The sequence below is a fragment of the Oncorhynchus masou genome, chromosome 30 (genome assembly GCF_036934945.1).
Source record: "Oncorhynchus masou masou isolate Uvic2021 chromosome 30, UVic_Omas_1.1, whole genome shotgun sequence".
Taxonomy (NCBI): Eukaryota; Metazoa; Chordata; class Actinopteri; order Salmoniformes; family Salmonidae; genus Oncorhynchus; species Oncorhynchus masou.
In genome coordinates, this window is record NC_088241.1 from 23,232,906 (window position 1) to 23,256,571 (window position 23,666).

Here is a 23,666-nt window from a genome sequence, read left to right on the forward strand (position 1 = left end):
ATGCTCATCCAGAGGCGTCGCGCTTCTAGTGGGACTTTAATGGAGGGAAGCGTAAATCAGTTTTACCTCATTTCTACCAGCATGTTACATGTGCAACCAGGGGGAAAAAAACTCTAGACCAGTTTTATTCCAGACGTGTACAAAGCTCTCCCTCGCCCTCCATTTGGCAAAGCTGACCATAACTCTATCCTCCTGATTCATGCTTACAAGCAAAGACTAAAGCAGGAAGTACCAGTAACTCGCTCAATACGGAAGTGGTCAGACGACGCAGATGCTAAGCTACAGGACTGTTATGCTAGCACAGACTGGAATATGTTCCGGGATTATTCCGATTGCATTGAGGAGTACGCCACATCAGTCACTGACTTCGTCAATATGTGCATCGATGACGTCTTCCCCACAGTGACCATATGTACATTCCCCAAGCAGAAGCCATGGATTACAGGCAGCATCTGCACTGAGCTAAAGGGCAGAGCTGCCTCTTTAAAGCGGGACTCCAACCCGGACGCTTATGAGAAATCCTGCTATGCCCTCCGACGAACCATCAAACATGCAAAGCATTAATACAGGACTAAGCTTGACTCGTACAACATTGGCGCCGACGCTCGTCGGATGTGGCAGGGCTTGCAAACTATTATGGACTACAAAGGGAAGCACAGCCACGAGCTGCCCATTAACACGAGCCTACCAGACGAGCTAAACTACTTCTATTCCCACTTTGAGACAAGCAACACTGAAGCCTAGATGAGAGCTCCAGCTGTTCCGGACGACTGTGTGATCACGCTCTCCATAGCCGATGTGAGTAAGACCTTCAAACAGGTCAACATTCACAACTCCGCAGGGCCAGACAGATTACCAGGACGTGTACTCCGAGTATGTACTGACCAACTTGCAAGTGTCTTCACTGACATTTTCAACCTGTCCCTGACCGAGTCTGTAATACCAACATGTTTCAAGCAGACAACCATAGTCCCTGTGCCCAATAACACCAAGGTAACCTTCTTAATGACTACCGACCCATAGCGCTCATGTCTGTAGGCATGAAGTGCTTTGAAAGGCTGGTCATGACTCACATCAACACCATTATCCCAGAAACCCTAGACCCACTCCAATTTGCATACCGCCCCAACAAATCCACAGATGACGTAATCTCTATTGCACTCCACACTGCCCTTTCCCTCCTAGACAAAAGGAACACCTATATGAGAATGCTATTAATTGACTATAGCTCAGCGTTCAACACCATAGTGCCCTCAAGGCTCATCACAAAGCTAAGGACCCTGGGACTAAACACCTCCCTCTGCAACTGGATCTGAACTTCCTGACGAGCCACCTCCAGGTGGTAAGGGTAGGTAATACCACATCGCTCAAACTCGCCCTCAATGTGATCAAGACACAGGAGATGATCATGGACTACAGGTAAAGTAGGGCCGAGCACGCCCCCATTCTGATGGACGGGACTGTAGTGGAGTAGGTTGAGAGCTTCGAGTTCCTTGGTGTCCACATCACCAACAAACTATCATGGTCCAAACACACCAAGACAGTCGTGAAGAGGCCACGACAAAACCTATTCCCCCTCAGGAGACTGAAAAGATTTGGCATGGGTCCTCAGATCCTCAAAACGTCCTACAGCTGCACCATCGAGAGCATCCTGACCTGATGCATCACCCCCTGGTTCGGCAACTGCTTGGCCTCCGACCGCAAGGCACTACAGAGGGTATACGTATGGCCCAGTACATCACTGGGGCCAAGTTTCCTGCCATCCAGGACCTTTATACCAGGCGGTGTCAGAGGAAGGCCCTAAAAATTGTCAGACTCCAGCCACCCTAGTCATAGACTGTGCTCTCTGCTACTGCACGGCAAGCGGTACCGGAAGGCCAAATCTAGATCCAAACTGACTTCTTAACAGCTTCTACCCTCAAGCCATAAGACTTCTGAAAAGCTAAACAAATGGCTACCCAGACTATTTGCATTGCCACCCACCCCCATTTTTACGCTGCTGCTACTCAGTGTTTATTATCCATGCATAGTCACTTTACCTCTACCTACATGTACATTTTATCTCAATTATCTTGACTAACCTATGGCCCCGTACATTTACTCTGTACGTACCCCCTGTATATAGCCAGCTACTGTTATTTTATTTTTTATTATTATTTTTTTATTATTTTTCTCTTTTCTTTTTTATTTGATTTGATTTTTTATTTTTATTTTTGTAAATACTTTATTAACACTTATTTTTCTTAAAACTACATGGTCGTTAAAACCTCTTAAGGATCCGCCCCTTTTTTTTGGCCCAATTTTCTTCCAAAACGACATACCCAAATCTGTAGCTCAGAACCTGAAGCAAGGATATGCATATTCTTGACACCATTTGAAAGGAAACACTGAAGTTTGTGGAAATGGGAAATGAATATAGGTGACCCACCGACCCTGTAGGGGTTAAGGGCTTGTAAGTAAGCATTTCGTTGTAAGGTCTACTACACCTGTTGTATTTGGTGCATGTGACAAATAAAATTTGATTTGATGTGATCGTACTTTGTAACTCTATTGTGTTGTGTTTTGAATTAAAGAAAGGAATAACCAGCTGGTGGTCCGAGTTCTTTGGTGTTTATTCTGATGATAGCCACAAGGAAGCACATTAGATATGCAGGACAACAGTATGTTGATGGCTGTAGATTCTTGATTTGATGCTTGCGTGTCAATATCAGACTGGGTATTTTGTATTCAAACATTATAACAATGACAAAAAATGTACAAAATACAATAAATGTAAGTGCCTGACGATTAACAGAAGGAAGCACATTAGATTTGCAGGCTGTAGATTTGTGATTGGTCTGTTAACATGGAAATAACTGTGAATTAGCAGGGAGCTAATGTGCCCATTAAAATTAGAGCATGCTAGCTAACTCGTTCTTATAGCAATAACATATAAAAGCCCCCAATATCTAACAGATACCTTACACATACACAGTATATACACATCAGGACATGTACACAGTGAACTCATACACATTGTAAATACGTAAATAGAATGCACCATTTCAGAACGTGACCTGACCTACCTATCTGCAAGCGTAACTATTGGTATAACAACTTATGGTGTAACACCAACCAATAGGAATACATAAACATTGAATACATATTTCTGCAGTGTCAAGTGTAAACATAACCAAACCTGTTACACAGACTACCCAAACACTGAACGCCATTATAACTCTCTCTCACACACACACACACACACACACACACACACACACACACACACACACACACACACACACACACACACACGGGGTAAATCCATTTTTTTTCACTTTTTGACAGCATCCCTTCTGATTTAAACAAAACGTTCATACATGGAACAAGTTGTCCACTTTTTGGACCTGAATGCCAAAACATTACTGACAAAGCGAGAGGTGCTCAAAGTTTTGCATACCACACCACACCATGCAAACATCTATGTCTTCATCACTGGAAAAGATAAACGGTTGAGTTTGATATAATTTAAAAGCTTACAAACAGGGTTGTCATTCTATTGTATAATTTGAATAAAACATTTTTTTAACCTTTTACGTCAATTATCTAAAAATGCTTAAAGCTCCAATATGTACGTTTTTGGGTGACCTGACCAAATTCACATAGATATGTGATTTATAGATATGTTATTCTCATTAAAAGCCAGTATAAGAAACAGCAGATATGTTCTATGTGCACTATTTCTATTTATATACTTCCCATAATTAAGTTTTGTTTTTGAGTCTTTTATTTTTGGTTTTGGAAACCAGCTTCAAACAGTTGAAAATACAATATTTTTGCTGTTGGAAAATATATTTCACAGCAGTTTAAATGGTACAATGATTCTCTACACTATACTCTACCCTACACTACACTATGCTTGTTTTGCTTGTTTTGTCATATAAACAGAAATTTGTCAAACTCTCAGAATTGTAGCAACCAGGAAATGTCAGCGCTTTTTTTGCACAGTGCAACTTTAAACTCATATTTCATATTCACATACTGTATGTTGTAGAGTAGACCCTACTTTACATCATCTGGGGTTTTTGTGTTGTGCACGCCACCGGTTGAGACACAACATAATAATTATAATAATAATAATAATACAATCACAAAGCTCTTTGCATTGAGAGCAACCATTCAAATCAAAAAAAGGTTTCGTAAAAGGGCTATAAACTTTCAAAGATAGCTAGAGTTATGGAACGATCCGAGATACAGAAAATAATAAAGGACGCGACATGGACAAAACAACAGAACTCTAAACTAACATATAAGACCAACAACAGACACCACATGCTCTTGAATGTAGGGAGGGTGATTTCAACCATAGACATATCATTCATATAATGGACCTATCCATTCAGACCACTGCAGTTTAACTGGTACACCATTGAAATGTAAATTGAATTGAACATTTAACTTCTTATTATTACCACAAAGATGGCCGTTGGTCCACCCACCATTAAATATCAACTAAAATGGTCACTTCTATTCTATTATCTGTATTACTGTGGTTTAGGTAGGTAGGTTTAGGTTAGGTATAGGTTTCTTATGGAGGATTGACAGTATAATTTAAAACAACAGACGTTCCCATTCAAGTCAAAATTCTCTTCTTGGACTATCAATAAATAAAGTGCCCTCTTACACACCTATAAACAACAAGGAGAACACTTGGTGTTTGGGAGGCAAGTCGAGACAATAAAGTTGGAAGGCATCTTAAAGTAATAGGAGAGGTGCTAACTTTTGCTCAACTTTTATCCACAAGGGTCCATTACACTTTATCAAGAGCAACTACAGCTGCATTCAGGAGAGTTTTTGAGAGTAAATGCTTGTATCAGGTCTTATATGGGCTGCTTGGTCTATATTTGGGTCTTTGAATTGCCCCACACTACAACCCATTTCTGAAAGTCAGAATGTATTTCCCCCCAAGTCAATACAGCCAGCTAATATATGTGGCCATATTGCTTGAGGCACTCCTTTCAGAAAGAAAGCCTACTTGTGATGACAATGAAAATTGTTGTGACTTCCCGTTTTATTTTGTTTATTTGCTTGGACAGGTTCCCCATTTCACAGAGCTCAGAGAGAGCAACTTCTGCTTTTTCTTTTGTTTGGTTCCTGGACTGTTTCCGCAGCGTGCAGAGAGAGAGAGAGAGTGATAGGGTGTCCTTGAATAATGTAGCATGGAGCCTAAGGCTGGACAATATCACACTGGCTCCGGTCCACTAAGCACATACAGTAAATAGAGGCCTGCTCCTTCAGAAAAAAAACGTGTGCTGGAGTGTGTGGTTTCGATATTGATATCATTACTCAAAACAAATGTTGCTGAAAAACAACACGAGGGGCGAGAAAACAGGCTAACAAAACTTAGATGATATGCTTTCAGAGAGATCAATATTCATGCATCTCTTTCCAATATAGAACAATATACATGGGCATCCTATGAGATACACTACATGACCAAGCATATGTGGACATCTCGTCCAACATCTCATTCCAAAATAATGGGCATTAATATGGAGTTGGTCCCCCCTTTGCTGCTATAACAGCCTCCACTCTTCTGGGAAGGCATTCCACTAGATGTTGGAATATTGATGTGGGGGCTTGCTTCCATTCAGCCACAAGAGCATTAGTGAGGTTGGGCACTGATGTTGGGCGATTAGGCCTGGCTCGCAGTCGGCGTTCCAATTCATCCCAAAGGTGTTTGATGGAGTTGAGGTTAGGGCTCTGTGCAGGCCAGTCAAATTTTTTCACACCGATCTCGACAAACAATTTCTGTATGGACCTTGCTTTCTGCACGGGGGAATTGTCATAATGAGACAGGAAAGGGCCTTCTCCAAACTGTTGCCGTAAAGTTGGAAGCACAGAATTGTCTAGAATGTCATTGTATGCTGTAGCGTTAAGATTTTCCTTCACTGGAACTAAGGGGCCTAGCCCCAACCATGAAAAACAGCCCCAGACCATTATTCCTCATTCACCAAACTTTACAGTTGCACTATGGTAGCGTTTTCAAGGCATCCGCCAAACCAAAATTAGTCCATCAGACTGCCAGAGTCCAATGACGGCAAGCTTTACACCACTCCAGCCGACGCTTGGCATTGTGCATGGTGATCTTAGGCTTGTGTGCAGCTGCTCGGCCATGGAAACCCATTTCATGACGCTCCCAACAAACAATTGTTGTGCTGACGATGCTTCCATAGGCAGTTTGGAACTCGGTAGTGAGTGTTGCAACCGAGGACAGATGATTGTACACGCCACGCGCTTCAGTTCTCGGTGGTCCCATTCTGTGAGCTTGTTGTGGCCTACCACTTCTCGGCTGAGACGTTGTTGCTCCTAGACTTTTCCACTTCACAATAACAGCACTTACAGTTGACTGGGTCAGCTACAGCAGAGCAGAAAAAGTTGACGAACTGATTTGTTGGAAAGGTGGCATCCTATGACGGTGCCACGTTGAAAGTCACTGAGCTCTTCAGTAAGGCCATTCTGCTGCCAATGTTTGTCTTTGGAGATTGCATGGCTGTGTGCTCGATTTTATAAACCTGTCCGCAACGGGTGTGGCTGTAATAGCCTAATCCACTAATTTGAAGGAGTGTCCACATACTTTTGTATATACATAATAGTGTATGTAAAAAGCTGTATTCAAATAAGTCTTTCCAACATAGAACAAGCCACAAGGACATCCTATTATGTAAAATATACCAGTAAAAAAGATGGAGGATCTTAATTTCAGCCAATTTGCTACAGCAGGAAAACAATCCTGTAGCAACAGGAAACGTGAATTATTATGTGAATTATAATTAATATACGTTTTTTTTAGGGGTTGATACATTTCTTGTTTGGTCAAATTAAGTCAAATTAAGTCAGATTTTGGCTTCATTAGCAGTCCTGTCTCAGAGATCTACCCAATGGCTCTCACTGTTTTTTCTTCATGCCTCGGAGACATTTAACAACGTCTTGTTGGCTGTACCGAGACAAATACACCCTCTGCACCTGGTCTCACACCTCCCTGTAACAGGGTGAAAATGAGCTATCCAACCAGCCTACGGTAAGTCCATGGAATAATAGCTTGTTTACACTAGTACCCCGAGGACAAATTTGGTCTCATTCCTTTTGTTCGTCCATCAAGATTGCAGACCTGCAGGTTAGTCTAATTTAGTAACTCTAGATGAAACAGGAACAGTAGAAATCAGGCCCTGCTAAATATGAAGGCAGATTTGAATAAAGACAATAAGAGTGGCTGGCTGTGATCCCTACTAAACCCTTATTGGCATCTGCTGGGTATTAAGGGCCTTTGTGTGCCTATGTGAAACTGCTACTCCTCTGCCCACTGTTGTGCCACTGCAGTGTCAAATCAAATCCAAATGTATTTGTCACATGCTTCGTAGACAACAGGTGTAGACTAACAGCAAAACTCATTTTGTGTGTGTGCTTGCGTGTCTGTGAATGACATTGCCCTAGCTCTAGATAGCTGAGAGGCACAAGAGACAGAAACAACACTTTTGAATTAGAACAACTACTGTGTGTTTCTGTCACAAACAGGCATGGAGCCATGGCTACTGGTGCATCCCCTGACAGCATTTGTTTTTTAAATAAAAAAATGTAACATGGAAATTGATGGTATGTGATCGTTCGACGGCAATTGAATACAATGCTGCTGCATCTTAATTGAGCACGTCTACACAACATGCACTGGATTCAAAGCCAGAGGTCCACAAATAATCCTTATGATTTGTAGACCCTGTTGCAATTGTTAAGAGCTGGGTTGTATTCATTAGTCCACACTGTATCAAAGTGTTTTGAAAAAAAAAAACCTTAAAAAACAAGCATTTCCTATTGGACAAGTTCTGGTAGTCCCTTCGTGTTTCATTTTGTTTCCTTTTGTTAATTGCCAAATGAATACGACCCTGTGGTCATTCATTTGGCTGTTCATTCCTCCTGGCTCTACAACCTCCCCACAACAAAACAACATGGCTTTATGCACAACTAAAAAAGAGGAACAAAGCAGATCAGACCTAGTAGATAAGAAGGCAGCAGGTGAATATAACATTACTCACAGTTGAGAGAAAACAGGTCAGCCACAGCATTGCCTGACTAGATATCAGCTCGGTTAGGACCCCACATGGGAGCACCTATCTCAACCAGATATCACGTCAGCTGCAGTGTCACGTTCTGACCTTTATTTCCTTTGTTTTGTCTTTATTTAGTATGGTCAGGGTGTGAGTTGGGGTGGGCAGTCTATGTTTGTTTTTCTATGTTTGGTTTCTGTTTCAGCCTAGTATGGTTTTCAATCAGAGGCAGGTGTCGTTAGTTGTCTCTGATTGAGAATCATACTTAGGTAGCCTGAGTTTCACTGTTGGTTTGTGGGTGTTTGTTTCTGTGTGTGTGTTTGTCCCCACACGGTTCTGTTTCGGTTTTTGTAGATTGCACGTTATCGTTTATTGTTTTTGTTCGAGTGTTCATTTGTCTTTATTAAAAACATTATGGACACTTACCACGCTGCATCTTGGTCCGATCCTTACTCCTCTTCAGACGAAGAGGAGATCTGCCATTACATGCCGTTACTGGCTGGGTGGGTGTTTTGTGTGAATTTTTATTCATGATCGATGAAATCAGGATTAACTCGCAGGGATTAACTCGCAAAGATTCAACACGGCGCTCATTGTCATACCTTAAAATCCACAGAGATGATTTATGCACAATCACCACAGCCGCCATACTGATGCTAACTGTGAAATGCTTACAAGCCCTTAACTAACAATGCAGTTTTAAGAAAAATAAGAGTTAAGAAAATATTAACTAAATAAACTAAAGTAAAAAGAAAGTAACACAATAAGGGTACCGGTACTGAGTCAATGTGTGGGGTTACAGGTTAGTCGAGGTAATTGAGGTAATATGTAGTGTAGGTATGGGTAAAGTGACTATGCATAGATCATAAACAGCGAGTTGCAGCAGCGTTAAAAAAACTGGGGTGTAATTGCAAAAAACAAATATAGTATAGTCTCGTTAGAATGTAATTAATCTCACAACTGATTTGTTGTTCTTATCCTGCCCTTTTCTTACATTGGTATGGAGGTTCCCAGGTTTAGCACTGCTGTGTTCCCTTAAAATTGATATGGAGAAAAGCCTTGTACGTGTTACTTAGAAGCAAATCTTATTTTGAACAGACTTACACAATGTATCTGGAGGTGATATCACAAATTATTTTAGAAACCATTCAATAGTGACTGCTGACTAGTGAATACAGCGCCACCTGTTAATTCCCTCCTTTCCTTTATCCTGTATCTAGTTGCTGATCCAAATAAAGGCCGCTCTAGGCTGTCGAGCTAGTCAGGTGGTCTTAGTTTGGCCAGCGACATTGACATTGTTATTCACAGAGGTTATCAGTCTCTATTATCAGGCTGAACTTCAGCTCTGTCTCGGCTATTCCCCATCCCGCATGCGGGAGCGTAATCATCGCCTGACAATAATTAGCATAACGCAACGGACATAAATATCCCTAGAAAATAGTCCTATTCATGAAACTCAGAAATGAAATATATTGAGACACAGCTTAGCCTTTTGTTAATCACCCTGTCATCTCAGATTTTCCAAATATGCTTTACAGCCAAAGCTAGACAAGCATTTGTGTAAGTTTATCGATAGCCTAGCATAGCATTATGCCCTGCTAGCAGCAGGCAACCTTGTCACAAATCAGAAAAGCAATCAAAATTAAATCGTTTACCTTTGATGAATTTCGGATGTTTTCACTCACGAGACTCCCAGGTAGATTAGCCAAAGTTAATTTTTTCCCAAAATATTATTTTTGTAGGCGAAATAGCTCTGTTTGTTCTTCACGTTTGGCTGAGAAATCGCCCGGAAATTGCAGTCATGAAAACTGCGAAGAATATTCCAAATTAGCTCCATAATATCGACAGAAACATGGCAAACGTTGTTTATAATCCATCCTCAAGGTGTTTTTCTAATATCTATTCGATAATATATACGTTTGGACAATTAGTTTTCATTAGGACCGATTGGAGTAATGGCTACCTCTGTATTTTACGCAAGAATCTCTCTCGGAGCCACCATGTGACCATTTACACAATGTGGCCGCCTACGGCATTTCTTCAACATAAATGCGCAAAAGTACGTCACAATGCTGTAGACACCTTGGGAAATACGTAGTGTAAGCTGTAAGTGTAAGCTGGTTCATAACACACTCACAGTTCAATAGAGACTCATTGGAACACAGCTCTTTCAAAACCTGGGGCACTTCCGGATTGGATTTTTCTCAGGCTTTCGCCTGCAACATCAAATCAAATCAAATTGATTTATATAGCCCTTCGTACATCAGCTGATATCTCAAAGTGCTGTACAGAAACCCAGCCTAAAACCCCAAACAGCAAGCAATGCAGGTGTAGAAGCACGGTGGTTAGGAAAAACTCCCTAGAAAGTCCAAAACCTAGGAAGAAACCTAGAGAGGAACCAGGCTATGTGGGGTGGCCAGTCCTCTTCTGGCTGTGCTGGGTAGAGATTATAACAGAACATGGCCAAGATGTTCAAATGTTCATAAATGACCAGCATGGTCGAATAATAATAAGGCAGAACAGTTGAAACTGGAGCAGCAGCACGGCCAGGTGGACTTATGTCAGCAAGGAGTCATCATGTCAGGTAGTCCTGGGGCATGGTCCTAGGGCTCAGGTCCTTGGAGAGAGAGAAAGAAAGAGAATTAGAGAGAGCATATGTGGGGTGGCCAGTCCTCTTCCAGCTGTGCCGGGTGGAGATTATAACAGAACATGGCCAAGATGTTCAAATGTTCATAAATGACCAGCATGGTCGAATAATAATAAGGCAGAACAGTTGAAACTGGAGCAGCAGCACGGCCAGGTAGACTGGGGACAGCAAGGAGCCAGACAGGGCCAAACAGGAAGGATATAACCCCACCCACTTTGCCAAAGCACAGCCCCCACACCACTAGAGGGATATCTTCAACCACCAACTTACCATCCTGAGACAAAGCTAAGTATAGCCCGCAAAGATCTCCGCCATGGCGCAACCCAAGGGGGGGCGCCAACCCAGACAGGATGACCACATCAGTGAATCAACCCACTCAGGTGACGCACCCCTTCCAGGGACGGCATGAGAGAGCCCCAGTAAGCCAGTGACTCAGCCCCTGTAATAGGGTTAGAGGCAGAGAATCCCAGTGGAAAGAGGGGAACCGGCCAGGCAGAGACAGCAAGGGTGGTTCTTTGCTCCAGAGCCTTTCCGTTCACCTTCCCACTCCTGGGAAGTAAAGACTTAAAGGTTGAGACCGAGTTTGCGTCTCTGACATGGGTAGGCAGACCGTTCCATAAAAATGGAGCTCTATAGGAGAAAGCCCTGCCTCCAGCTGTTTGCTTAGAAATTCTAGGGACAATTAGGAGGCCTGCGTCTTGTGACCGTAGCGTACGTATAGGTATGTACGGCAGGACCAAATCAGAGAGATAGGTAGGAGCAAGCCCATGTAATGCTTTGTAGGTTAGCAGTAAAACCTTGAAATCAGCCCTTGCTTTGACAGGAAGCCAGTGTAGGGAGGCTAGCACTGGAGTAATATGATCATTAATGTTGATTTTTGGTTCTAGTCAGGATTCTAGCAGCCGTATTTAGCACTAACTGAAGTTTATTTAGTGCTTAATCCGGGTAGCCGGAAAGTAGAGCATTGCAGTCTAATCTAGAAGTGACAAAAGCATGGATTAATTTTTCTGCATCATTTTTGGACAGAAAGTTTCTGATTTTTGCAATGTTACGTAGATGGAAAAAAGCTGTCCTTGAAATGGTCTTGATATGTTCTTCAAAAGAGAGATCAGGGTCCAGAGTAACGCCGAGGTCCTTCACATCAGTTCTGTTATACTCACAGACAATATCTTTACAGTTTTGGAAACGTTAGAGTGTTTTCTACCCAAAGCTGTCAATTATATGCATATTCTCACATCTTGTCCTGACATAATATCCCATTTAAAACGGGAACGTTTTTTTTCAAAACTGAAAATACTGCCCCCTTGTACCAACAGGTTAATATTGCCCTTGTTTCTGTTCAGCTGTTATTCTCAACAGCTTGTTCTATTGGTGAGTAATCAGATTCCAGAGTACTTAGACCATTTCTGAGTGTCACGGGAATAGGAAATAATAAAGGCAATGTTTCCAAATTTCATTTGAAATTTAAATGTTAAATGCCAAAGCCATGTCCCCAGTAAGAAATATTGTTGAATAAAACAATGTTCTTGTAATTTAGTTTGTTCTTTAAAAGGAAACCTATGAGTGGAACTCCCTCTGGATGTCTGACCTCCACTGGCGGTCAGATTCAGACTAGCAGCACAGTTGTAACTACACTTCACTTGGGGCTAAGGTTTAGACGTCTGACACCCTGGTAGAAATAACACCATCTAGCTTCAGATACATGAACCCTGTCCCACAACTCTTGTCAGACCAAACAACCAATTGTTTTTCTCCTCGTGATTAATTGATCATTGATTGACTAATCTGATTTCTACTTTGATTAAAATACCCAATTAATCTAATATGTTGTTTGTTCTATTTCCCTGTGATGCACCAGTGATGAGGAGGCTTCCTACTCCGAGTTCTATCCCATCATTCCCGGTGATGTGTTGTCGGTCAAGGAGATCCTGAACATCGGCAAATTCCCACGCCACAGGACATGATGTGTGGAGAAGAGTTACGCAGGTGTTAGGGTGTATGATATATACAGTAATACAGTAAGCCTTGTACGAACCAGAATGGCCCATACGGCAGGATCCTTGTCCTGTTTCTGTAGCGGGAGGTAGCTCCTTAAACAAGCACACCCCCCTGTATAGGACGCTAGTCAATACAATATAGGTACAATTCATGACAACTAAATTATGATTCTGAAATGCATTTATGCACCAGCAGCTGCCAGTTGAAACAAGAGCACCCTGAAGTAAGATCAATTCATGTTATTTAGAAACAATGTGTCAAATTTGTCTCAAAGTCAGAGTTGAGGGAAAGTTCAAACTGAACCGTCTCAATCTGCAACACCTCAGCGAGCACAAAGCAAAGACATCTCTGCTGCATCTTCTCCTGACTAATTCATCCCTGCCTGGTAGTGTTTCCAGGCTTATCTTGTGTAGGCTTATCTTGTGTAGAGCACATCCAGAGTGAGGGGTGGGGTAGTCTAGCGGTCTAGGTCACTGCCTTCAGAATACATGTACCGTTGCTCACATGGGTTTGAATCTGACTTACTGCACACTCTTTCATTCTACTTTTCCTGTTTCAATCACTTCTATATTTAATCCCAGCCCCTGTCCCCGCAAGAGGCCTTTTGTGGTTTGGTAGGCTGTCATTGTAAATAAGAATTTGTTCTTAACTGACTTGCCTTGTTAAATAAAAGTTCAATTTAAAAAATATATCCAATCAAATAGAGAATAGACTCAAAGCATGACTCTGCAGTCAGCATAGTCTCTGACTCTCTGTGGACAACTATCTGTATGATACAGCCTCTAAGTTAGCAACGTCAGCTATAAAGATCAACGGAAAGCCATGAAACGCCAAAGCAATCTTTGCATCCTCCCACTCCACCATCCATGAAAAGATAAGGTCAAGTTCCACTGGCGCTGGGCTTTAGTTCAAGGGCCGTCCTTTTGTAGCATCAGAGATTGACGATAATTGAAGATTCCATTCATGTTCATTTCACTCTTCTTCTTCTCTGTCATTTAAAACTCTTGCTCTATGACCTCATATACTGGCTCAAGAAGTTTATATGTAAAGCCAATAAACTACACAATAATCCCAGATGACAGGACTAGAAAACCCACCACCGGCTCAGGTGATAGGCCCAGGCCAATAGTGGTCAAGTTCCTGAGGTTCAAGGACAAGGTAGCTGATCTGGAAAGAGCCAAGAACTTGAGATGAATGTATATCTTCCTCAACGAGGACTATCAATGAAGCTGTGCGCCAGAAGAGGAAAGAAATGAGCCCAGCAATGAAAGACGCCAGAGCTTGTGGGGACATTGCTTACATCTGCTATGACAGGCTCATTGTTCACCCTCTCTCCCAGAAGCATAGAAGGGATGAGAGAGCCAAGACTATGGGTTTATAGCTTCCACCCAGCAGCACAAACACATCAATTGATGGACTGCTGAATGCATATTTCTTGCTCTTGCTTTGTTTACTCTTTTCAATAGTATGTCTATCTCTGATAAGCTACCCAGGAAAGGGATGAAAATAGTCCATATTTATATATGTAGCCTTAGAAATAAGGTTCATGAAATCAATAACTTGCTAACATTCATATATTAGCCATTTCTGAAACTCACTTAGATAATTAATTTGATGATACAGCAGTAGCAATACAAGGATATAACATCAGAAATGCTTATGGGGGAGGTGTTGCTGTATATTTTCAGAGTCATATCCCTGTAATGTTTAGCGAAGATATTATGTCAGGTTTTATTGAAGTTTTGTGGTTGCAGGTTCACTTGGCACTTCTAAAGCCTTTTCTTTTGGGGTGTTGCTATAGACCACCAAGTGCTAACAATGTAGTATCTAAATAATATGTGTGAAATGCTTGATAGTGTATGTGATGTAAACAGAGAGGTATACTTTCTGCTCAAGAGGAAACTTCTTACTGTAACCAGTACCTGTAATCTGGTTCCGGTTATTAATCAACCTACCAGGATGTTTACAAACACTACAGGAACAAGATCATCCACATGTATCAATCACATTTTTACTAATACCGTAGAACCTTGTTCTAAAGATGTACCCGTACCCATTGGATGCAGTGATCACAATATAGTGGCTATATCCAGGACAGCCAAAGTTCCAACAGCTGGGCCTAAAATAGTATAGAAGAGATCATACAAAAGATTTAGATGTGACTTTTATGTGGATGATGTTCTAAAATATTTGTTGGTCTGATGTGATTAATGAGGAGCATCCAGACGCTGCAATTGATGAATTTATGAAATTGCTTCTTCCAATTATTGATAAACATGCACCTGTTAAGAAACTGACTGTTAGAACTGTTAAGGCTCCATGGATTGATGAGGAATCTAAAAACTGTATGGTTGAAAGAGATGGGGCAAAAGGAGTGGCTAATAAGTCTGGCTGCACACCTGACTAGCTTACTTACTGCAAATTTAGAGATTATGTGACTAAACTCAACAAAATGAAGAATATACTGTATTATGAAGCCATGGTCAATGATACAAAGAATGACGGAAAAAAGCTTTCAATGGGGTACTTTAAATGAAATGATGGGCAGAAAGACAAATTCAATTCCATCTTTCATCGAATCAGTTGGCTTATTCATCACGAAACCATTTCATGTTGCCAATTTTTTAAATAATTATTTCATTGGCAAAGTGGGCAAACTTAGGTAGGAAATGCCACCAACAGACAGTGAGCAATTGTATTCATGCATTCAAAATTGAAAGAAAAGCATTGCACGTTTGAATTTTGTAAAGTTATTGTGGGAGAGGTGGAAAAAGTATTGTTATCGATCAATAACGACAAACCTCCTGGCATTGAGAACTTAGATGGAAAGCTACTGAGGATGGTAGCTGACTCTATAGCCACTCCTATCTGACATATTTTTAATCTGAACCTAGAGGAAAAAAATTGTCCTGACATATTTTTAATCTGAACCTAGAGGAAAAAAAATTGTCCTCAGGCCTGAAGGGAAGCCAATGTAATTTCTCTATCCAAGAGTGGTAAAGCGGCCTTTACTGGTTCTAACAGCAGACCTATAAGCTTGCTGCCAGCTCTTAGCAAACTGTTGGGAAAAATGTGTTTGACCAAATACAATGCTATTTCTCTGTAAACAAACTAACAACAGACTTTCAGCATGCTTATAGAGAAGGGCACTCAACATGTACTGCACTGACACAAATGACTGATGATTGGTTGAAAGAAATTGATAATAAGAAGATTGTGGGAGCTGTACTGTTAGATTTCAGTGCAGCCTTAGATATTATTGACGATAACCTGTTGTTAAAAAACTTGTGTTATAGGCAACCTTCAGAGCTATTTATCTAATAGAACTCAAAGGGGTTTCTTTAATGGAAGCTTATCTAATGTCAAACATGTAAAGTGTGGTGTACTGCAGGGAAACACTCTAGGCCCTCTACTCTTTTCTATTGTTACCAATGACCTGCCCCTGGCATTGAACAAAGCATGTGTGTCCATGTATGCTGATGATTCAACCATATACACATTGGCAACCACAGCTAAGGAAGTCACTGAAAGCCTTAACAAAGTGTTGCAGTCTGTTTTGGACTGGGTGGCCAGTAATAAACTGGTCCTAAACATCTAAAAAATAAGAGCATTGTATTTGGTACAAATCATTCCTTAAGTTCTAGACCGCAGCTGAATCTGGTAATGAATTGTGTGGCTGTTGAACAAGTTGATGGAACCAAATTACTTGGCGTTACTTTAGATCGTAAACTGTCATGGTCAAAACATATAGATTCAATGGTTGTAAAGATGGGGAGAGTCCTGTCCTTAATAAAGAGATGCTCTGCTTTTTTGACACCACACCCCAAAAAGCAAGTTCTGCAGGCTCTAGTTTTGTCTAATCTTGATTATTGTCCAGTCGTGTGGTCCAGTAATGCAAGGAAAGACCTAGTTAAACCGCAGCTGGCCCAGAACAGAGTGACACGTTTTGCTCTTAATTGTAATCAGTGGGCTGATATAAATACTATGCATGCCAGGCTCTCTTAGCTAAGAGTTGAGGAAAGACTGACTGCATCACTTCTTCTTTTTATAAGAAACACGAATGTACTGAAAATCCCAAATCGTTTGCATAGTTAACTTACACACAGTTCTGACACACACACTTACCCCACCAGACATGCCATCAGAGGTATTTTCACAGTCCCCAAATCCAGAACAAATTCAAGAAAACGTACAGTATTATATAGAGCCCTAATTGCATGGAACTTCCATCCATCTCATATTGCTCAAATAAACAGCAAACCTGGTTTCAAAAAACAGATAAAGCAACACCTCGCTGCACAACGCCTCTCCCCTATTTGACCTAGATAGTTTGTGTGAATGCATTGATATGTAGGCTACGTGTGCCTTTTTAAAACATGTATGTAGTTCTGTCTTTGAGCTGTTCTTGTCTATTGATCTTCTGTATTATGCCATTCTGTATTATGTTTCATGTGTTGTGTGCACCCCAGGAAGAGTAGCTGCTGCTTTTGCAATAGCTAATGGGGATCCTAATAAAATACCAAATACCAAATGACAATTTAGTTGAGGGCTTATTAACAGGCAAAGACATTATAGAGGAGGGAGGGAAGAGATAGGAGCGGAGGAGATGAATGTGATGATGTAGGGTGCATCTTTAATTTAAGGGTTATATCACAAGCTTGGGGATTTAATAACCAGCTGTCATGGTAGAGGATGTCATACATCTCAAAATAAATAGGGCTCCAGACTGGAAGGTTTAGGTCACGGTAAACAGGATGGGAAGGGGGATCGTGGCGTCTCATAACACGATTTGCTTAGCAGAATCCCTTATCCAGGAACACCTTGCCCTGTCCCTATTGTTCATGTGGCTGATAATGTGATTCAATATCAGACTCAGGCAACAGTTCATTTTGCCGGAGCAAATGGTGTATTTTACTTCAGCTTGAAGCCGGGGTTTTGCTAAGCCAATCTTAAAGGAGTTAGATTTGGCATCTCCAAGTATAATGTAACTGGACAAAATGGTTGAAACTAAACAGCAAGACCTTTTAGGTCCTTGAGGACCTCAACTCTAAAAACCGATCAGGCCATGCCATCACAGTACAAAGTTTAAAGTATAAAATAACTGATCTGTGATAAACAAAAAAATATGCTTGTTTGATCTTTTCAAAGTATGTCAAAGCAGTACAAGCCACGAAAAGTAAACGCACTGAAATTAACTCTCACACAGTGCTATGAACTCTGGTTCCTCTCTAACTAGAAAGCAAAGAAAGTTTAAGAAGCTATCTGGCAGTCACAGGCAGTGATGAATAGAAAGATTGAGTGAAGAGGACCGTTCCTCCTTCAGAAAAGAGGACAAGTGTTTGGCAGCAGGAAGATAGAGATGCAGACTGAGAGGAAGAGTAAAAAAAGAAAGGAAAGTTGTGGATCACTTGAGAGAAAGCCCATGCATCTGACAGCAGTAATAACCCTCAGCTGTGCAGAAGTGCCCGCATCTCGTTGGCATCTGAGTGGCTCTTTCATGCCCTCTCGTCCTCCCATCAAGTGGAGTGCCAACCAGACCTCAGCTAACGTACTCTAATTCCAAGGCCCAGGCTCACCTTTTTATTTCTCTGCCTAGTAATCCCTTTTGCTCAGACATTAACAAAGTCTTTATCCCTTCCGAAGTATATTTGCTGCATGGAAACCTAAACCCGTTCCCCCCAGGAGAGGAGCTGGAGGAGAGAGTAGAGACTGATGAAATCCTCCTTGGGTGAATTTGGAAGGATATGGGGATGGATTCTAAACCCCTTCATGGATTCGTTGAGTCTATTTCTGGGACACCTGAATGAACACCCCGGGATATGAGATTGGCATGAAATTCGTTTTGATTCGATAACAATGTGAGCACGATGTTCTCTCTCTCTCTCTCTCTCGCTCTCTCTCTCTCGCTCTCTCTCTCTCTCGCTCTCTCTCTCTCGCTCTCTCTAGCCCCCAATTAGAGGTCTGAGAAGATGATTGACATGTTTATTGCTGTTTCACCTCTCTCTGTTTCCCTCTCTCCTTCGCTCTTTCCTGCAACTCCCACCCTCCTATCTGGGAGGAGAGTGTAAATTCAGTACAGTATGTACATTTACTGGATGACTCATAGGATTTAGCTCTTTTGTGGGGAGGTCAATACACTTCCAACACCGTGAAATGATCTTGAAATGTCCACTTGGAGCAGAGTAAGCCATAACACTGCAGTTTCAGATGGACGTATTTATTGCCCAGCCCTGACTGACAGCCACACAAAATCAGCCCTGCAGCACTGCGTGTGTGTGTGGCACATGCGTGTGTGTGTGGCATGTGTGTGCACACCGGTTTTTGTCAAGAATTGCAACGCTGGGTTTTTCACGCTCAACAGTTTCCTGTGTATATCAAGAATAGTCCACCACCCAAAGGACATCCAGAAAACTGTGGGAAGTATTGGTGTCAACATGGGCCAGCATCCCTGTGGAACACTTTCGACACCTTGTAGTGTCCATGCCCCGAGAAATTGAGGCTGTTCTGAGGGCAAAATGGGGGGTGGTGCAAATCAATATTAGGAAGGTGTCCCTAATGTTTTGTACACTCAGTATATGTGCATGCATACATAAATGACCACTTTTACAATCACGTATGTGAGAATGAGTAAATGAGTGTAACTGAAAATGTGTGCGTCACAATGTGCGTGTGCGTGTTCACACTACCAATCTCAGAGGACTATCACTGTCAGTCAGTCAGGCAACGGGACACCAGAATGGACACCCTTCTGGAGATTAGAGAGAGCCTAGGAATGTGTGTGATGAAAGGCAGATGGAGACTGTGATCGGGCATGTGTGGGGTGGGATTGGCCACCAATCAAAGTGAATAGCTGAATATCAACACATCAACATTGCATAAGAACCAGGGCAATGACACAGCAGTCTTAACTATACTGTAGCACAGCTCAGTAGTGATTCTCTTGAACTAAGCTATAGACCAAAGGGCGACACACTGAGTGTACAAAACATGAAGAATACCATCCTCATATTAAATTGAACCCCCCTTTTGCCCTAAGAACAGTCTCAGTCCATCTGGACATGGACTCTACAAGGTGTCGAAAGCGTTCCACCGGTGGACCGTTCTTGATACACACGGGAAACTGCTGAGCAAGAAAAACACAGCAGCATTGCAGTTCTTGACTTACTCAAACCGGTGCACCTGGCACCTACTACCATACCCTGTTCAAAGGCACTTCAATATTTTGTCCTCTAAATGGCACACATATACAATCCATGTATCAATTGTCTCAAAGCTTAAAAATCCTTCTTTAACCTGTCTCCTCCCCTTCATCCACACTGACTGAAGTGGATTTGACAATTGACATCAATAAGGGATCATAGCTTTCACCTGGATTCACCTGGTCAGTGTATGTCATGGAAAGAGCAGATGTTCATAACGTTTTGCACACTCAGTGTACATACAGCATATTGAACATCATTTTCTAATTGATCTTGTTTATTAGAGGCCAATCTATCACCAAATCACCAGGATCTGACATATGCTATCTATAAAACCTGATCATAAGCAGAAACAGTATGTCCGATTTTTACATTCTACCCCAGGAGATTTTCTCAGGCTAATGTTAGCTAATGTTGAGTCGCAACATGCTTTTGTAATACTTCTACAATGCCGCATTTATCATTATTGCATTGCTGCTATTGATTTTGTTTCATGTGTGTTGTGGTTTTCATTGTTGGTCCGTGGTGTGTAATGAGGAGCAAACAGACGCTGCACTTGACACATTCATGAAATTGCTTATTCCAGTTACTACTAAGCATGCACCCATTAAGCGAATGACTGCAAAAACGATTAAATCCTCGTGGATGGATGAGGAATTAAAAATTGAGGTCGAGAGGGATGAGACAAAAGGAATGGCAAATAAGTCTGTGCTTCACAACAGATTGGAAATTGTATTGCAAATTGAGAAATCATGTGACTAAACTGAATAAAAAGAAGAAGAAACTACACTATGAAACAAAGATATATGAGCACCTGAAATGAAATTTTGGGGAAAAGGCTAACTGAGCTCCATCGTTCATTGAATCAGATGGCTCATTCATCACAAACCCGACTGATATTGCCAACTACTTAAAAAAAAATGAATTGGCAAGATTAGCAAACTTAGGCATGACATGCCAGCAACAAACGCTGACACAACACATCTAAGTACATATGACCAAATTATGAAAGACAAGCATTGTCATTTTGAATTCCGTAAAGTGAGTGTGGAAGAGGTGAAAAAAAGATTGTTGTCTATCAACAACGATAAGCCACCGGGGTCTGACAACTTGGACGGAAAATTACTGAGCATAATAGCAGATTATATTGCTAACATTAATAATATGCATGTCAATCTCTCCTCAGACAACAACATTGATGTATACGCTGACTCGCCGAGCGAGTTTATTAGCAAGAGCATCGGAGACGTTGTACCCACGGTGTCTATTAAAACCTTCCCTATGCAGACAATGTTATTTTGTTTTTATCTAAGCCTAAAACTTCTATTCCCCCCTTAACTTGATAAATACATTTGGCTCCTTCTCTGGCTACAAGATAAACTGGCAAAAAAGCGAATTGATGCCAATGTCACAGCCTGTGGATATGCAATTTCTGCAGTCTATCCCATTTAGAACAGTGATGGACAGGTTCACAAGCCTTGGCATTGTAGTGACAAGAGACCTTGATCAGCCATTGAAAGTGAAATGGGACATGAAAAATGATCAGCTTAAACAAAATATAGATTTTTGGACAACTCTGCCTATCTCCTTGGTTGGTCGTATAAACGCGATTAAAATGGTTGTCCTACCCAGGTTTCTTTACCTCTTCCAATGTCTACCCAATTTCATACCACAAAGCTATAAGAAACTGGATTCAATAGTAATTCCATTTTTTATGGGATGACAAGTCAGCCAGAATTTCAAAGAAGCATTTATGCAAGTACAAGATAGAGGGGGGCTTTGGCCTTCCTCATTTTAAACATTATTATTGGGCTGCTAATCTGAACATTGTGTCTTTCTGGAGGGAAAGTTTACCTGAGATGAGACAGAATGATATGCCTGCATGGCTTTTGATTGAGCAGGCCTCCTGTCAACGTTTCTCACTCCCTGCACTTCTTAATAGTCCATCATATGTGAAAAAAGCCACTTATGACACCAATCCAGTCATTTGTCATACTCTTAAGATCTGGAAACAGATTAGGTATTTTCGTAACACACCCACTGTTTACATTGACAGCCCGATTTGCCTGAATCATGCTTTCCACCCTGCATTGGATGAAATGGTGTTTTCACTGTGGAGGGAAAGGGGCTCACAACAATTGTTAATTTATACATGGATGGTCAGTTAGCTTAATTTCAACAATTACAGGGAAAGTTCAACATGCCAACAATACATTTTTTCAGATACCTCCAAATCAGGAATTTCTTAAGGACACATATCCCACAGTATGGCATGAAGCCAAATAATCCTACATTAGATAGCCTGATCCTTGTCAAACCCCATTCAAAAGGGTCGGTCTCTAGACTGTATGATGTGCTACAGGCCCACATAGAGGTATCCACAGACACTATTAAAAGGACTTGGGAACAAGAACTTGGTTCAGAAATCTCAGATGAGGACTGGGTAGAAGCTCTCAGGAATATAAACCACAGTTCAGTGAATGCCAGACACAACCTTGTTCAGTTTAAGGTGATACACAGGTTACATTACTCAAAAGTAAAACTGCATAAAATATTCCCGGACACCTCACCACTGTGTGAGAGGTGCAAGCAGGATGAGGGGACGTTGACCCAATTATTTCAGACAGTCCTAAATTACATGCTTACTGGGCTCTCATTTTTTATTACTTATCTAAAGCCTTTGATAGAGTTCTAGCCCCAGACCCATTGATTGCTCTGTTTGGTACAGTTGATGGGAATAACCAGGAGGAGAAGCTGTCTCTCTTTGTACTCTATAAGCCAAAAGGCTCATATTGCAATTTTGGAAATTGAAGACTGTACTTACCTTTGAAATGTGGTTACGGGATTTAGGGAATGTAATACATACAGTGGGACAAAAAAGTATTTATTCAGCCACCAATTGTGCAAATTCTCCCACTTAAAAAGATGAGAGAGGCCTGTAATTTTCATCATAGGTACACTTCAACTATGACAGACAAAATGAGAAAAAAAAATCGAGAAAATCACATTGTAGGATTTTTAATGAATTTATTTATACAGGTGCATCAAAATTGGGACTGAGAGACTGAAAAATAGTTTCTATCTCAAGGCCATCAGACTGTTAAACAGCCATCACTAACATTGAGTAGCTGCTGCCAACATACAGACTCAAATCTCTAGCCACTTTAATAATAGGATGTAATAAATGTATTACTAGTCACTTTAAACAATGTCACTTTATATAATGTTTACATACCCTACATTACTCATCTTATATGTATATATTATACTCTATACCATCAACTGCATCTTGCCTATACCGCACGGCCGTCGCACATTCATATATTTATATGTACATATTCTTATTCATCCCTTTACACTTGTGTGTATAAGGTTGTTGTTGTGGAATTGTTAGATTACTGCATGATCGGAACTAGATGCACGAGCATTTCGCTACACTTGCATTAACATATTCTAACCATGTGTATGTGACCAATCAAATTTGATTTGATTTGATCCATGTTTCTCAAATGTCAAATGTCAAATTTTTGAAGCACAAACTCCTCATTTGTAGGGTTAGGGTTAAGTTTAGGCATTAACTCGGAATCTTTAAAAGGATCCGCCCCTATTTTTCAATTTTCGCCTAAAATGACTTACCCAAATCTAACTGGGTATGCATATTCTTGATACCCTTTGAAAGGAAACACTGTGAAGTTAGTGGAAATGTGAAATTAATATAGGAGAATATAACACATTAGATCT

At 41.2% G+C, this 23,666-nt stretch overlaps 1 pseudogene; it reads left to right on the plus strand.

Annotated features, from left to right (window-relative positions):
- The window catches only part of LOC135521617 (myomesin-3-like), a 91,095-nt pseudogene that overhangs the window by 12,728 nt on the left and 54,701 nt on the right, over positions 1 to 23,666 (plus strand).